Here is an 18,433-nt window from a genome sequence, read left to right as displayed (position 1 = left end):
AATATCTGGACAGACTCTAAGTATGCATTTGGTGTGGTGCATGCACATGGGGCTATCTGGAAGGAACGAGGATTATTAACGGCCCAAGGAAAACAAATAAAATATGCTGAGGAGATTTTGAAGTTGTTGGAAGCGGTAAAGCACCCAGAGAAGGTGGCTGTTATACATTGTCGGGGACACCAAAAAGGAACCGCTGACTTCGAGGTAGGGAACCGATTGGCTGACCAAGAAGCAAAAAGGGTGGCCGGATTGGCTGAGGCAGAAGCGCTCACTTTAATACCAGACGGTAAAATACAAACTTTAGGTGAAGGACAGGAACCTAGGTACACACAGGAAGATCAAAAGTTAATTGGGGACCTGGGAGGAAAAGCAAGGAGTGATGGATGGGTATACCTGAAAGATAATAGGGTTGTACTACCCTCTAATTTAATATGGCCTATGGTCATGGCAGAACATAATAAGACTCATTGGGGAGCAGACACCTTATATAAAAAATCTGAGTCGAGTCTTGGTGGGAAGAAATCTGTATACTACGGTAAAACAAGTAACCCAGCAATGCAGTATTTGTTTGCATCATAACCCTAATACAGAAAATAGGGTAAAGTTCGGAATAATCAGTAAAGGAAACTATCCAGGACAACAATGGCAGATAGATTTTTCAGAACTGCCAAGAAAAGGGGGGTATCGATACTTGTTGGTTTTGACAGATACTTTTTCCGGGTGGCCGGAGGCTTTTCCCTGTCGAACCAACAAGGCAAGAGAAGTGGTTAAGGTTTTACTGAATGAGATAATACCGCGTTTCGGAATTCCGGCAGCAATGTCCTCGGATAGAGGCTCTCATTTTTGTGCGCAAATAGTTCAAGAAGTAAGTAAGGTCTTAGGGGTAGACTGGCAACTCCATACCCCTTACAGACCACAGGCAAGCGGACAAGTGGAAAAGATGAATCATCTAATCAAACAACAAATAGCCAAAATAGGGCAAGAGACTAATTTATCATGGCCTCAGTCTCTCCCTTTGGCTTTACTTAGAATTAGAGTAAAACCACGGACAAAGGAAAATCTAAGCCCTTTTGAAATATTATACGGAAGACCCTATCAGTTTTTGTTCAGCGGGGAGGACCTGACGCAACTGGGGTCGGGATACTTGTATAATTATTTAATAGGACTCCAAAAACAGTTGGATCAAATATCTAAAGTTGTCTCAGGAACCAGGGCTAGAGGGCTGGACCAACCAATCCACCCCTTTAAACCTGGGGATTATGTGTATGTAAAAGCATTTGCAGGTCGCCCTTTGGAAGAAAAGTGGACGGGACCATACCAGGTGCTGCTGACAACACATACCGCCATCAAGATTAAGGAGCAAACGGCCTGGATCCATTATTCGAGAGTGAAGAAAGCTCCAAAAGCCCCCTGGAAAGTAACGCTGGGTGACGGTGAACTGAAACTAAAGTTCAGTCAAGCAAAATGAAGACACTATGGTCAGGAGTATTTAGTAATGTAGTTAGCAGAAATTTAGTTAACAGAATTGTTTTATTTCTGTGGCTTATAGTTGTAATTGTGATTCAAGAATTGGAAGGTGCTTCTATGATGATAGAGAATGGTGGGTGGCCTTGGTCTGAAGCCGTAACCACGGAGGATAAGAACATTAATGGAAAGTTAGCTGTTGTGGTTATTTGGCGAACAAATGGTGATCATTTACATGCATTATCAGAATGGCAAAATTTAGGGGAAGGGTGGATACACCAAAGAACTGTAGGGGACGAAATTGAAATAGGGTGCCGAATGATTAATGGAACAGCCCACGAGAAAGCAACGGGGATTTTAGTAAAACCGACTTCCAAAAGTGGCCAACAAGAAGGTTGTATCCGCCCAGGTAAATTAGATTGTTGGTATAATTTTATACTAACACAGACTGTAGCAGTTAACTGTTTTTGGAATAATAATGGTCAAAAGCTCGAGATCAAGGAAGGCGAGAGCCTCATGATAAATTTTACAATATATGCTATACTTCCTACGACAGTGAGACCCCCTATTGCACTTCCTTCCCCTACAACCTATGCCCAAGCCCCAGTCAAGCTGGAACCCAAAATTTATGAAACAGGCCCATATGTAGTAAGGAACACAGGCCAACAACAATTGTTATTTAATCCAGAATGGTCTCTCAAGCGTGTTGAATTGCTAATACAAATTAACATCTCAGCAGTTCAACCAGCCTGTTCTCCTTTCCTGAAGACATCATTAGAAGGCTGGACAATATGGTCACAAAAGCAAGTACACCTCAGGGGCAGAACACAAAGAGACTTAACTGGAATGCTAGGAACAGGATTAGGAGTTTTAAATGGAATTGATTCAGAAATACTAATGAATAAGCTAGCCACAGCAACAAGCGATTTGACGAAACTAAAACAGCCCCTGCAATCATCCTTACTGGCATTGGGAACTAGCCAATGGCAAGTTTCAAAGGTGTTACCAATATGGGAAAAGGCTGAAGACCAGGACCACAGACTAATAATAGATGCACTTAGTATGGCACAAGATAATGTATCTTTAGCTCTTAGTTGTATACAGGTACAGTTATGGATGCAGGCAACGGCTGCCTTGATCACTAGGGAAGGAAGTGAAGGCATTTTTCCGGCTGAAGTCCGAAAGATTGTTTGGGACAATGCCAATGATTTCGAAAAGAAGTTCCAATCTTGGTGGACTCTGGTAAATTTTACCTATGATCCCATTATTAACATGGCTACTGCCTTTGTGCTTACTATACGTAATGCTACAGTTTATGTTATCCACCCCATTGTTGCACTAGGGTTAAATCATGAGGAAACAGTGCTCTATCCTTCGGAGCATAGAACCTGGGCCCGGATGAAGAACGGGAAATGGCAGTCTGTGAATCTAGAATCATGTGTTACCCGGGAACAACAAGGATTTATTTGTGAGAGCAACACAATTGATGCTCAGGATGTCTGTCTTGACACTGAGCAAGGTGTTTGCCACTTTGAAATTCATCCAAATACTAGTCAAAAGACTGTGCTTGTATATATTGGTCAAGGCTGTGTGTGTTTAAGAACTGCTTGTGCTTTTGTAGAAGTAGATGAGGAAAACATAACTCTACCTAGCAAAAATCACTCTAACTTTTGTATTTGTAACTTTGTTAGAATCATCGGGTGTGATTTTTTATATTCAGCACCAGTGGTATCCCACCAGTTGATCAAGTCCAACCACACAATGTATCACAAGTTATTACCCACACCTATTGGGATGAACCTCACGCTAGTGAAGCAATTACTTAAACACCAAGACCTGATCAAAATTTTAAAAGGCATTCAGGAAGATGGAGAGAAGACTTTAATCACTGTCCACCATGATACAAAAGAAATAAACAGAGTTTTGCAAAGAGTAAAACAAGACACAGATCATAGCTGGTGGGACAAACTCTTTGGATGGTCGCCAACTGCAACTGGGATTTTGAACACAATGTGTCACCCAATTATTGTTCTATTGATGTTAGTTGGTATAAGTTTAATATTGTCTTTTGTAATACTTGTTTGGAATTGGAAATTGTTACAACGAATGGCAATATTAGCTTCCCTGACGAAAGTACATGGCAAGGTATTGAGAGATACATATCGTAGAGGCTGGGAAGAAGAATTTTTGTATTCGGAAAGGTCTCTACCGACATAGAGGAAATATAGAAACAAACAAAGGTTCTGTATAAGATTAGTAAGGATAACATTTCATGGGGCTTTGAGGAAATATGGAATAAGTTAACCTCATGGTTACCCAACTTTCAATAGTTAGAACAAGTTTTTACTGATCTGGTTATGTTATTGGTAGTAGGAATATTTGTATGTATGTCACTGCGATACTGCTAATGATAAGGGCATGCAATGCAAAAGAATTTGCATGGGGAAAAGAAAAGGGGGGATTGATTAGGGAAGCTGAGGCGATTCCAGATAAGAAAGGGTTAAGAATGAAACTATTAAAGGAGAACAGAACATTAGGTGTAGGGCAGGAAACAGATGTACGGACAATGTATCTCAAAATAGGACATACGGGCAATATATCTCGAACAAGACATTGGAATCCAAGATAAGAAAATAATGAGCAGAAGATTCGAAGAAAAAACAGTCCTTGCGGTTAGGAAGAAAGCTAATTCAGCAGAATCCTGACCAAGGGTGAAAAGTACACTGTGAGGAAGACTTATGGCCTTCCTCTCTGAGACCACCGACCACAGCTCGACGACCCCTGCCCAAGACCACTGAGAGGATCTGCGCAGGCGCAGGACACAAAAAACTGATTAGCATGAGAAGTGAGAGTAGGCGGGGTTAGATAATGAATATGTATAGGCGTTAATAAAATATTAATCACTGTGATGTATAAATTTGGGACGGCTTTTCACTTCGGGATGCACGATAGGCGGAAAGATCCCCCGTGCATCCGGCGCCGTCAATAAAGAATAAATCACTTAAAGAAATTGGATTTATGATCTTTGAATCAATGGGGAAACAAAGGGAAAGCTGCTTACCTTTGAGAAGTCGTCCTTGAGCTTCGTGCCACGGACATTTGTCTTGTGGGCTTGGCGCACAAGTTTAGGGGTCCCCATACATTGAAGGCTTCTTACCTCTGAGAAGTCCTACATGGCTCCGCCTGCCTTACTGATTTTTTTCGCCAGCAGGTGGTGGCAGAGGGCGCTACCGCCCTCATCCTGAGAACGGCAGACACAGCTTCCCAAACCGTTTTCTCAATAACGGAAGCAGTGCGAATGGCGTAGAAAACCACAAATGAAAACGGCAGAAAAACGCACCCCATGTCGTCTCGGGGAGGAAATAACTGCCCTGAGCAACGTGCCCTTCCCAGCTAGGAAGCTGAACAGCAATGTGAAAAACTACATTTCCCGGCATGCCATGGAAACCAACATGGCCGACAGGTAGCTCAAAACCCAAAGACCACGACTCCCAGCATGCTGTGGGGCAAGACCCTCAGGTCACCTGACGCTGCGGATGCCCTGGAGCCAGTCCCCGGCTTCCTGACCTGCAGCCCGACGCCCCTCCCCACCCCCCGCCCGGGGCTTTCCCTGCCCCAGCCGCTCCGCCTGCAGTATCACGTTTCCAGCAGCAGGTGGCGGCATAGGGCGACGCACCACTACTGCACATGCACGCCGGCCCCCCCGCCGGAGGTACTGCTTTTTAGCCAGCTGACTCCGCGCATGTGTGGAAGCAGGAACGGCTTCTCAAAACGTTTTCTCGTTAACAGAAGCAGTGGGATCCGCACGGAAAACCACACGGAAGCGGCAAAAAGAGGCACCCCGGTCCACTGGTGCAGAGAAAACAACTGCCCTTCCTACCTGTCTCCGTGTTGCTCCCGGCTTGGAAGCCGAGCAGCAACGTGGAACGACATTTCCCAGCATACCGCAGAAGCCAAAGTGGCCGACAGGAAGCTCGGAGCCCAAAGACCACAACTCCCGACATGCTGCGGGGCACGAAGCTTGGCAATTGCTAAAGCGCATGAGCATCTCCTCCGCCTGCAGTACCCCCCTTTCGCCAGCAGGTGGGAGCAGAGAGCGACGCGTCACCGCAGCGCCCCTTCGCCTACAGCACCGCTCGCTGTTCGGCCACCAGGTGACACCAGGCGCCGCCGCGCCACCCTGCTCCGTGCATGGGCGGAAACAGAACGGCAGGCACGGCTTCCCAGGCCGTCTGCTCGTTCAGGGAAGCGGCAGGAGCCGCGTGGAACACCACACGAAAACGGCAAGAAAAGGCACCCCGCTCCACGGGCACGGAGGAAGTAACTGCCAATCCTAAATGGCCCTGTGCCGAGCGGCAACATGAAACTACAGTTCCCGGCGTGCTCTGGAAACCAACATGGCCAACCGGAAGCCCGGAGCCCAAAGACCACAACTCCCGGCATGCTGTGGGGCAAGATGCTCCTAGCCACCACCCCAGAGCCAAATCCGTGCTTTCTGACCTGCCGTCTACCCCCCGCGGCATTCCCTACCCCAGCCGCCAATCCCGCAGGACCCAGCCTCCCCAACACCCTTCCCTCCACCTCACCAGGGACCCCAGTCCCTCCCTCACCTGCTCCTCCGCAGCAGCCACAGCCGAAGTCACGCTCGCCAATCACTCCCTCCGAGCAGACCAGCCCCACCACAGCTGGCCCAGGAAGCAAAGACAGCACAGGCGTCCCCCTACCATTGCTGCCCTTACTCCCCCCCCCAGCCTGCAGCCTCCCCAGCAGGGTGGCCCCCACACCCAGATCGCTGGTCTGTATCCATCAGCTCCCCCACGGACAATGAACACGGGGCCAACGCCCCAGCCCCTGCCCCCTCCACACCCAGGAACCTGCAACCAGCAACACGGCCACTTACAGTGGCCACAAACAGAGGGCAGCACAAGCCAGAAAGCGAACTTTAATTAAACTCTTGCGCAGGACTCCTGGCAGGGAGACTGCGGTGGAACTCCCTGCCCAGACGTTCTCCCCTTCCCCTGTCGGGCTGCGGGGCTCAGGCATCGAGCAGGTCTGTCCGTCCGTCTCAGCGTCCATCTTATGGGGAACGGTTGCCTCCTGCGGAAATGGGCTGTGATGCACAGAAGGAGGAAAAAAAACAAAGGAAAACGGCACAAGCGGGACACAAGCAGCAAGATAGGAACTGGGTGGACGGCCAGCCAGCGGGGCAGAGGGCCAGAAAAACCACCAAGGGGGCAAGGAGCAGGACAGGGGTGATCGACAGGGTTGGACAGAGAGCCCAACAGAAGCACAACTGCGACAGCCAGGATGACCAAGATTAATAGCAATTTTACTGACATCAGAGAGTGTTGGTTTGGAATGAAATCAGAGTTTTGGTTTTCGGATCAGAGATGACTCTGTTGAACAGTCTCTGCCTTTCCAGTATGCGAAAGGAAAAGCCACAAGGATAAGAACAGAAGTATGAAGCTATTATTACCAACAGAGATGCTGGAAGTAGGCTTCTCGGTATCACTTTTGGTACTTGTGGAATAATTGCCTGAAGTAACTAGGCAAATTAAACTAATATTCACATTTTAAAGAAAATGTACAGCATTGAAGAAGCTTTCAGAGTGGAGGGTAGCTGCGCTACCTAAGCGTTCCCTAGGCCTCCAACTTTACATGCTATCGCACTAGGGGAACTTGGTGTGCTGACTCTAAGGAACAGTACAGAGCGTAGAGCGGAGTGGAGACACCACAGATAGGCTCTGTGACGAGATGGGGACCCGATGCTCTTGTGCACACCGAGACCGATAAGCTGCACATTTGCTACCCTGAGCCAACGACCTGTCATGTTTTTGAAAAAACGCTGTACTCTAGTGAACTTTTGCTCATTATAGCATCATCATTATATCAAAACACACCTCCATCCCAAAAGCTCCGTGCCTCCAAGGTGCAACCACCCCTCACCGAGCACGCGCTCTGAATTTCTCCTTTAAACAAAAGCGAGATAACTTTACCAATCATAACCAAGATATGCCTAACTAGAGTCACTCAAGCTCCACCTAAAAGGACAGAAAATAATCATAGAATCATAGAATATCCCGAGTTGGAAGGGACCCACATGGATCATCGAGTCCAACTCCTGGCACCACACAGGTCAAGCCAAAAATTCAGACCATGTGACTAAGCGCACAATCCAAACGCTTCTAAAACTCCGACAGGCTTGGTGCAGTGACTACTTCCCTGGGGAGACTGTTGCAGTGCGCGACAACCCTCTCAGTGAAAAACCTCTTCCTGATGTCTAGCCTGAACCTCTTCTGCCACAGCTTGACACCATTCCTGCAGGTCCTATCACTGGTCACTAAAGAGAATAGATCAGTGGACAATGTAAATTGGCTTAAGTGAAAGGGGATGTTAGGGAAGATACCATCACGAAGGATATCCTTCCGACTTCCGGGATCAGTCGACGGGCTGAGCCTCTCTTCCCCTTGCACTGGGATGTCGTGGGGTAAGATTTGAACACTTGGTTGTACCAGATGTCTCCATGGAAACTTAGAAATCTCTAGAGCCTTTATGCCTTTTAACGCATTAATAGCCAGGATGAGTACCTGTGTATTTCATGCGTGCTCGCTTGCTTTTGCGGACAGTGAATTTATCTCCAGCAATCCAAAGAACCTGTGTCCCTGGTTGCTGTAATAAACTGCCCTTCATTGCATTGTTCCTAGCCATGATAGTTCTCATTGAATGCGACTAAATCAAGGACGTGCTACGTTATTGGTGAATCCGTGACCGTAATAGTTCAGTAACTTGAATCCGACCAGACCCATAACAGTTAGTCAGCTACGCCCCTTAACACGACAGTATTTCATAGGGAAAAACATAAAGCCTAAGATTTCTCATCCCTGAGGCCTTGGGAGGCAGGCAGAGAAGGAACCCGAGACTCTTAGTGTCTCCTGAGAATCGCAGCTTACAGTTACTCCATGTCTTCTGGTCTCACAGGATGAGGCAGAGGTATAATTAATTCCTTCTCCGTCTTGCTGGAAAGAGCTTTTCTCCTCTCTGTGACAAAGGAAAAAAATGTTATGATCATGGAAGTCATTATACAAAGCCACACTCGGTGAATTCACTATTACAGTTAAGATCGTTTTTAATCGAAAACACCTTGGCAGCAATGTTACCACTGCAAATGTAGCGCTGCAAAAAAATTCAACTCAAGATAAAGGAAAGGGCGAGCTAAAAGGACAAGTAACGTGACCAAAGGCATCTGCAACAACCATCTGGTAGATGGTTGTCCACAGCCCTCGGATTTCATGGTCATCTTTCCTGACAAACGAATCCTGGAAGAACAGAAAAGATACACAACGTGTCCACAAAAACTTTTGGGGAGGCTACTGAAAAGAAAAACAAAAAAAAAAAATAGAAACAGGAAGTGGCTAGTACGTCAGCTTTGTTAACAGAGTAACATTAACATACTAGAAATTTCCACGTTATGTGTAGCCCCAAGGTGGTGCTCGGTACATCCACTGATATTAACAGGGTGGCACAATATAAGAGATAGTTAATAGACCAGGTATACCTGAGGTGCACAGATTGCATATTCCAGGCAACAAAAAAGGCAGAGCACCCAGTTTGGATCAGCCTGCACGAGTCTACTGATAGATGAATATATGCAACAAGCAGAGAAGTCTTTTACTCCACAGACTCAGTTTCATTATATATATATATACATACATATACATATGTATGTGTATATATATATATATTTATATAGATATACACAAACATTTTGAACTTTATAACCACTTCAGTAACCATCATTAGCTACACCTACGCTTAAAGCCAGGACTACACTTAGGTGATTAAGTAAACATGGAGCCTTATCTGTGAAACGCTGAAAATGCCCCATAACCGCTGGGCATCTCATGCACAGCGTACATAATTTTTGCACAAACGTGCATCTTAATACACAAAGAGGAGGGGCAAGGCAGACAAAGGTTTTAGAGACGCGTCAAGACCAGAACAACCACTGGGTTCAGATGTGCAAAGCTCAGCTAAAACCCCCACAATTCCACTGAAGGAAGGAGGCTACCTACTTGTCTGCTTAAAATAACCTCTACAAAGAACATATTACAAAATCAAAAATGAAACCATTGTCCAGCAAAACAAACATCTGGAATACAAAGGGCTAAAACTGACAGCTGAGGTTTGATTCTTCAGCAATGTCAAAGGTGTTCAAATCCTACCTGACTTCTCGTGGATGGTGGTGTTGCAGCACAGAAATGAGGAGATCGGGAAGATCGCAACAGGCCAAACGCGGTGCTGAGCTCCTAAAGGAGCTGGTGGGATAGCACTGATGAGAGTGAGACAGGCTGTCAGCCTTCTGCACGAGCTGAAGAAAAGGAGCGCAAGTGTCGGAAGAAGCTGTTTCTTCTCATACTTCATTTAATACACATCATCTTTAAATCCGGGACATCATCTTAGGGAACAGATAAAGAGGTAGAGTTAGCGGCTCCAAGGACACTTCAGGATCTTAGTTCTTTCTATAGTTAGCTGCTATCCATAAAACCGAACCAGTTAAAATAGAGTTATATTAAAAATTCTGGATAATAACAAAAGTGTGGGTTAAAAAAAAAATAAAAAAAGTCACACGCTTGCATGGAAAAGAGGTTAAATTATCTCATTCATTTCCCAATTCCCCTGCAAACTCTATGCTCAGCTCCTCTTCTCTCACTCACCTATCCAAACACAAGGCAGATGCATCAGTTCTCATCATTCTTGGTAAAAACACAACATTTTCACGCTTGCTCTCAAATATCATCTCTTTCCAGCACACTTTCCTGCAAGCTATGCTAATTCCTCCAGGCTTTTTAATATATGCTAGAAACTTCACTGTTTTATCCTAATGACCATCTCGGTGGGAGTCACCGAGCTGCTATCTTTCATTCTGCTGTCTTCACAAATACAAATAAAACAATACTTCAGCAATGCTCTATGACAAACTAGGCAATATGTGCATCGACCTCTTACATAAGGAAGGAAAGAATTCATAGACAACACCCAGAACGTATTACTTTGTTAGATATCAGAGTGATGGGGCAGAATGACAATGCTACACAAGACTGTACCTACGCTCCTAGGATTGTACACAGTTTGCTGGAATACAAAAAAAAAGTAAGGTCGCTGTGTGGAACAAGTTCACTCACTCCATTATTATTGTGAATGGCAAGAATATTTTAGTAAGCATTCTTTTAAACCCGTAGAAATTTTTGGATTTATCTCAACTTGGCTTCATGAAAACTGAAATTTGCAGTGCAAAGATCATTTATAAAAGCTTTTAGCAGCTGACCTTTTTAGGCATGGATTTGGTCACCTTTCTGGTGGGTAATATTCATCTCTCTCCCCCTTCCCCCCCACCACCACCAAAAAAAAAAGCTTAAAGACCACAAACTGGGACTTCTTGGAGGTGTGACTCCATTTTTCACCTTACCTAGTATACACTGTTTCTTCGCTATGCTAAGCTTTCACCATGACTGCATAACAGAGTCTCACTGATATTGTTTCTGTCTGCGAGTTTCACGTGACTTCCCCAAACTGAATGAAACGAGCATTTTCCGTTTTGATGGACATCAAAACCAGCGATGTCTATCGTCAGCTGTGGAGTCCTGCTGGCAGTATCACCATCCCACACAATCCCATCTAGCTTTTGGGGTCCGCCCCATCCATCCTCAGCAGTGGGAAGTTCTTCCAGAAGCAAACAGACTGTTATTCGTTCCTTGGTGGAGCTGAGGCTCTGCAAGGCTTTGCTTTTTTTCTTCCCTCACTCCCCCTTTATTTCCAAGCTTAAACTTAAAACATAAGCTCGTGGGGCTGCAGCGGGAACCCCCAAATCAAATCCCAGCCCCAGCATCCCACAGTCCCCTACTCTCAGGCCCATCAAGCTACAAATGCACACAATGCTACTGACTGCAGTGGGCAGGTCCTTCAGGGCAGGGATGTCATCATCTTTTCAGGTGATGTTCAGCTCCCTGAAAGGGCTGAAATACCACGCCCATACTCACTTCCCCTACTTGATTCACACAGGTGTAGTCAGGGGAGCAGGGCCACGCCAGCACTCCCTGCTCACAAAGCTGACTGCCTACCTCCAGGTTTGCGTCATTTCCCTGGATTACTGCTACTTCTGACACATTCCTGCTACGAAAGCATAGCTCAGTGGCATTAAGCAACCACACACATGGGTTGTGCTGTCTGCAGTATTTTGTCCCACACGCTCCTGCCCCAGGACAGTTATTTAATCAGCTAGTGAGCCCATGCCTCGAGCAAGCATCTTGCTGGGTAACCAGCTCCTAGCCTTGAGGGGACACATGAAAACTTCCACCTTTGTTTCCTGGTAATGTTTGAAGTAAAAGCAGTAGGGAAAATCCCTGGAAGAAAAGTCTTCCTTAAGCTGAAGACATGCAATATCGCAAAACTGCTATGAAATATTACAAAGGCAGAATGATGGCTCAGTCAGCCCACTCTGACCAAATATCAGTGACCTCCCAAAGATCTTTCTGTTTGCAGGAGCCCGTTTTTGAGATACTTTTGTGCTGCTACCCTAGTGCATGCTGTGTGTTTCTCAGGCCACCTAGAATTCTAGAAATGCAACAGTTCTGGTTTTCCCACCTATTTATTATTAGTACCATTCTTTCAAGACAGTCAAAAGAAGTAATTTATGGTTTTATTTGGTAGAGAGTGAAATCACTTTCACTATTATGCTGTCACCAAAGTCAGCTGGAACTATTACAGAATGATAAATGAGAGATATAATAATTTTTCTTTCTTGGATAGCGTTTGCTTCAAATACTCATGCCAGGGCCAGGTTAAGGAATCCACGGGAGGATCCAAGGGAGGGAGGCTTGCCAAAACAGATTCTGTCTTTCTGATAATTTCTCAATGGAGCATTTCTCCCTTCAGTATTACTGGGGTAACGACAACGACTTGGATTTCAGAGAAGCAAGGTTTGCAAGGATAGTTAGTATCTTGAGATAGATGAGATTTCAGGGGTACAATATCAATACCTACCAAAACCTAAATTCCACAGTGCTGCTTCTGCAATATGAGGGACAAACTCTTTTGCCACAGACGGGCAGGGATATCGGACCAGCGCAGAGGATCGCTTCAGGAGTCAGCTGAAGTGGTAACGAGAGCTGCATCCCTCCGTAATAGATTCCTCGGTTTTGATTAGGGAAGCTGAGGCGATTCCAGATAAGAAAGGGTTAAGAATGAAACTATTAAAGGAGAACAGAACATTAGGTGTAGGGCAGGAAGCAGATGTACGGACAATGTATCTCAAAATAGGACATACGGGCAATATATCTCGAACAAGACATTGGAATCCAAGATAAGAAATAATGAGCAGAAGATTCGAAGAAAAAACAGTCCTTGCGGTTAGGAAGAAAGCTAATTCAGCAGAATCCTGACCAAGGGTGAAAAGTACACTGTGAGGAAGACTTATGGCCTTCCTCTCTGAGACCACCGACCACAGCTCGACGACCCCTGCCCAAGACCACTGAGAGGATCTGCGCAGGCGCAGGACACAAAAAACTGATTAGCATGAGAAGCGAGAGTAGGCGGGGTTAGATAATGAATATGTATAGGCGTTAATAAAATATTAATCACTGTGATGTATAAATTTGGGACGGCTTTTCACTTCGGGATGCACGATAGGCGGAAAGATCCCCCGTGCATCCGGCGCCGTCAATAAAGAATAAATCACTTAAAGAAATTGGATTTATGATCTTTGAATCAATCTGGCACCCCAGATGGGACTTCTTCTCTGTCGGACCGCAGGACCCGCTGGGAACAGGACTCCCTAGGGTACCCCCGGGATTTCCCGGAGGGACTCCTCGACTCAACGGATCACTGCGGAGGCAGACACGGATCCCATCACTGTAAGTGATTATATTCTTTATTTTGGTTTATTTGGTTGACCGGTCAATTGGGGTCGTCTGTAAGTCAGAAAGTAAAAGTTTTCTGCAGGACGGCATTTGGTTTTTTGGAAAGCACTCAGTTGCTGTTGGGAAACAAGTAACCTTTGCATGCGAGGTTGGTATTACGTTGTGTTTAAATGTGGAACTTGACCTTGGCTATTGTCTTTGGGATTTTGATTATACTCTTTATAACGTTACTAGGATCTTGGTGTTATTGTGGAAAGCTGCCGGCTTGTATTGTGTAACAAGAAACATTCTGAACTGTAACATGGGGGGGCAGCAGAGTAGTGGGATTCCAAAGAAAAGCCCGTTGGGATGTATCTTGAGTCATTGGAAAGATATAGGGGGATCCCCCGGTGGAACTGAAAATAAGAAAACGTTGATAAAATATTGTAATCAATGGTGGCCACTTTATAAGTCGGATTGTGAGGGAAATGGCCACTGAATGGAACCTTAAATTATAATACTTTACTACAGTTAATGTTGTTTCTAAGGAGAGAAGGAAAGTGGGATGAGGTGTCATACGCAGATATGTTTTTCACTTTGAGAAACCACCCGGAATGGTAGAAGGAGTGTGGAATTAACTTAGCCCCACAGGATCCTTTGATCCTGGCAATAGAAAAGGATATGAAGAAGGAAGGGGCAGGAAAAATGAAAAGATGTTGTTCGGCGTGCAGTATCGGGCAGAGATGTTTGAAATTGAATGAGTCAGAGGAGAGAATGGAGGATTATGTCCTCCCGCCCCAGATAACAGAACGAGACGTGGGGGCGAGCTCAGGAAACGGCAGAATAGATAAGAAAAATGAGAGTTGGGGGAATGGAGACTTTACCCCGATCACGGCTCGAACCCGAAGTAAGGTCGGGCCCATTATTCAAGCCCCGTTACGACAGGCTATGGGGGCTAACGGACCAGCTTGGATAAAAGTACCTTTCACAACTGCTGAGTTAGATTCATGGAAGGAAGCTGTGAAAGGATACCGGGATGATCCAGAATCAGTGGCCCGGAGGTTTGAGCTGATTGTAAAGAATTTAGATCCCGATTGGAAAGATATAGAGATAATGCTGGCAGCATTATCGGAAACGGAAAAGCAACTGGTAATTAAGAATGCACAAACTCAAGTACAGACCCAGGTAACGTCAGGAGTTTTACCTGGAACTGTGGAGGTATATGTGCCCAGAGTGGACCCAAACTGGGACTATAATGATGAGGGTGATTATAGGTTATTAAAAAGATATCAGGAATGGATTAGGATCGCCTTGGAAAGTGCGATACCAAAGTCTGTAAACTGGTCTAGGTTATATACCATAAAACAGGGGCAAACTGAGACCCCGTCAGAATTTCTCGATCGACTAAGGACAGCAATGCAAAAATTTACAACGATAGACCCCTCTTCTGAGGAAGGTAAAGTCCAGCTAGTATCATTGTTCTTGGGTCAGTCTGCGGACGATATAAGGCGGAAGCTTCAGAAAATGAAAGAGCCGGATGTGAGAGATTTAGAAAGGCTGGTGGAAGAGGCATGGAGGGTATTTAGGAATCGAGAAGGGAATGAGAAACAAAGGCTGGGTAGGGCTATTGCTGCGGCAACTGTTGCGGCCTTACAGAGGCAAGAAGAACCTTTTCGGGGAAAAGGAAGAGGGAATGGGATAAGGGGAAGGTCAGTAAAGCCTCCCCTGAGACTGAATCAGTGTGCATATTGTAGGGAAGTGGGTCATTGGAAAAGGGAATGTCCGAAACAACGGGAGAAGAACAGATTGATGGTAGCTAGTGTATCTCCCGATCAATGAAGTGGACCGGGGGATTCTACCCTAGCAGATCCGCTGGTTAAAATTAAGCTAGGGAAATCAGGACAGGAAGTGGAGTTTTTAATTGACACAGGAGCGACTTATTCTGTGTTAAACCAGAAATTGATACCAGAGGATGAGGATTTCGTGACGGTGATAGGAGCTACAGGCCAGCACGAGAAAGCCTTTTTCCTAAGGCCTTTAAAATATAAGTTAGGGAAACAGATGGGAATACATAGGTTTTTATATTTACCAGGATCCCCGAAGTCTTTGCTGGGGCGAGATTTACTAGAACAATTAGAAGCGGAAATTGTCTTTGAAAAAGGGAAGGTGGGGTTAAAGGTGAGAGAAGAAAAGCTGATAACCGCGCTAAGCTTAACGCTGATACAAGCAGACCCCATCGGTAAAGTACCTTCGGAGATTTTAGACCAAGTTTACCCAGGAGTCTGGGCTACTGACATCCCTGGGCGAGCCAAAAATGCAGCCCCGATAGTGGTGAGATTAAAGCCAGGGGAAAGGCCAGTTAAGATTAAGCAATATCCCCTAAGATTAGAAGACAGGAAAGGAATTAAGGGGATAGTGGATAAGTTTTTAAAACATGGACTGCTGGTTGAGTGTGAATCTGAATATAATACTCCTATACTACCAATTAAGAAGCCAGATGGGAAGAACTATAGATTAGTGCAGGATTTAAGAGCTATAAATAAGATCACTGAAGATATACACCCTGTGGTAGCCAACCCGTACACATTACTGACTAAATTAAAAGATAATTTAGTTTGGTTTACCGTACTGGATTTAAAAGATGCCTTCTTCTGCCTGACTTTAGCCCCAGAAAGTCAGAAGCTTTTTGCTTTTGAATGGGAAAATCTAGACTCAGGACGAAAGGCTCAATTGACCTGGACCGTATTGCCGCAGGGATTCAAAAACAGCCCCACGATTTTTGGGAATCAACTAGCAAAAGAGCTTGAGGTTTGGGAGGCCCCAAACACCGAAGGAGTTCTGCTGCAATACGTTGATGACCTTTTGATAGCCACTGAGAATAGGAGCAGCTGCATGCAATGGACGATAAGTCTCCTTAATTTTCTGGGTTTGAATGGGTATCGAGTCTCTCAACAGAAGGCTCAGCTGATTCAGTCACGTGTAACTTACTTGGGGTTTGAGATTTCAGGGGGACAAAGGGAGTTAGGAACAGAACGGAAAGAAACTATCTGCCGTACCCCAGAACCACAGACCATTAAGGAATTACGAACTTTTCTAGGGATGACAGGTTGGTGCCGTCTATGGATTAATAATTATGGACTAATTGTAAAACCCCTATATGACCTCATCAAGAATAACCAATCAAGATTGGTCTGGACGGGGGAAGCACGGGCTGCCTTTAAGAAGCTTAAATTGGAGTTAATGCGAGCACCAGCTTTGGGTCTACCGGACTTGTCTAAACCCTTTTGGTTGTACTCCTATGAGAGACAAGGGATGGCTCTGGGGGTGCTGGCACAGAAGCTGGGCCCCTACAGGAGAGCTGTGGCCTACTTCTCTAAACAACTGGATGAAGTAAGTAAAGGTTGGCCGGGTTGCCTTCGAGCGGTGGCCACTGTCATCATGAATATACAGGAGGCTCGGAAGTTCACTATGGGACAGAAGATAACCGTGCTGGTATCACACACTGTCTCGGCAGTCTTGGAGCAGAAAGGGGCACACTGGTTATCCCCTCAAAGATTTTTAAAATACCAAGCAATACTGGTGGAGCAAGATGACGTAGAAATTGTGGTTACTAACATTGTGAACCTAGCTTCTTTCCTTAGTAACGCTCCTGACGAGCCAGTGGTCCACGATTGTATCGAAACTATGGAAACTGTGTATTCTAGCCGACCAGATCTTAAGGAGGAGCCCTTGGAAGACGCGGACGAATCATGGTATACTGATGGAAGCAGCTTTGTGAAACAAGGACAACGCAAAGCAGGGTATGCGGTGACGACCACTCAACAGGTAATTGAGTCGAAACCATTACCCCCTGGGACGTCTGCTCAGAAAGCAGAAATAATTGCCCTTACGTGGGCATTGGAACTAGCAGCAGGAAAGAAAGTAAATATCTGGACAGACTCTAAGTATGCATTTGGTGTGGTGCATGCACATGGGGCTATCTGGAAGGAACGAGGATTATTAACGGCCCAAGGAAAACAAATAAAATATGCTGAGGAGATTTTGAAGTTGTTGGAAGCGGTAAAGCACCCAGAGAAGGTGGCTGTTATACATTGCCGGGGACACCAAAAAGGAACCGCTGACTTCGAGGTAGGGAACCGATTGGCTGACCAAGAAGCAAAAAGGGTGGCCGGATTGGCTGAGGCAGAAGCGCTCACTTAATACCAGACGGTAAAATACAAACTTTAGGTGAAGGACAGGAACCTAGGTACACACGGGAAGATCAAAAGTTAATTGGGGACCTGGGAGGAAAAGCAAGGAGTGATGGATGGGTATACCTGAAAGATAATAGGGTTGTACTACCCTCTAATTTAATATGGCCTATGGTCATGGCAGAACACAAAGAGACTTAACTGGAATGCTAGGAACAGGATTAGGAGTTTTAAATGGAATTGATTCAGAAATACTAATGAATAAGCTAGCCACAGCAACAAGCGATTTGACAAAACTAAAACAGCCCCTGCAATCATCCTTACTGGCATTGGGAACTAGCCAATGGCAAGTTTCAAAGGTGTTACCAATATGGGAAAAGGCTGAAGACCAGGACCACAGACTAATAATAGATGCACTTAGTATGGCACAAGATAATGTATCTTTAGCTCTTAGTTGTATACAGGTACAGTTATGGATGCAGGCAACGGCTGCCTTGATCATTAGGGAAGGAAGTGAAGGCATTTTTCCGGCTGAAGTCCGAAAGATTGTTTGGGACAATGCCAATGATTTCGAAAAGAAGTTCCAATCTTGGTGGACTCTGGTAAATTTTACCTATGATCCCATTATTAACATGGCTACTGCCTTTGTGCTTACTATACGTAATGCTACAGTTTATGTTATCCACCCCATTGTTGCACTAGGGTTAAATCATGAGGAAACAGTGCTCTATCCTTCGGAGCATAGAACCTGGGCCCGGATGAAGAACGGGAAATGGCAGTCTGTGAATCTAGAATCATGTGTTACCCGGGAACAACAAGGATTTATTTGTGAGAGCAACACAATTGATGCTCAGGATGTCTGTCTTGACACTGAGCAAGGTGTTT

Source organism: Anser cygnoides, chromosome 12, assembly GCF_040182565.1.
Source record: "Anser cygnoides isolate HZ-2024a breed goose chromosome 12, Taihu_goose_T2T_genome, whole genome shotgun sequence".
In the NCBI taxonomy this organism is placed as follows: domain Eukaryota; kingdom Metazoa; phylum Chordata; class Aves; order Anseriformes; family Anatidae; genus Anser; species Anser cygnoides.
Note: the sequence above shows the minus strand (reverse complement) of the source record.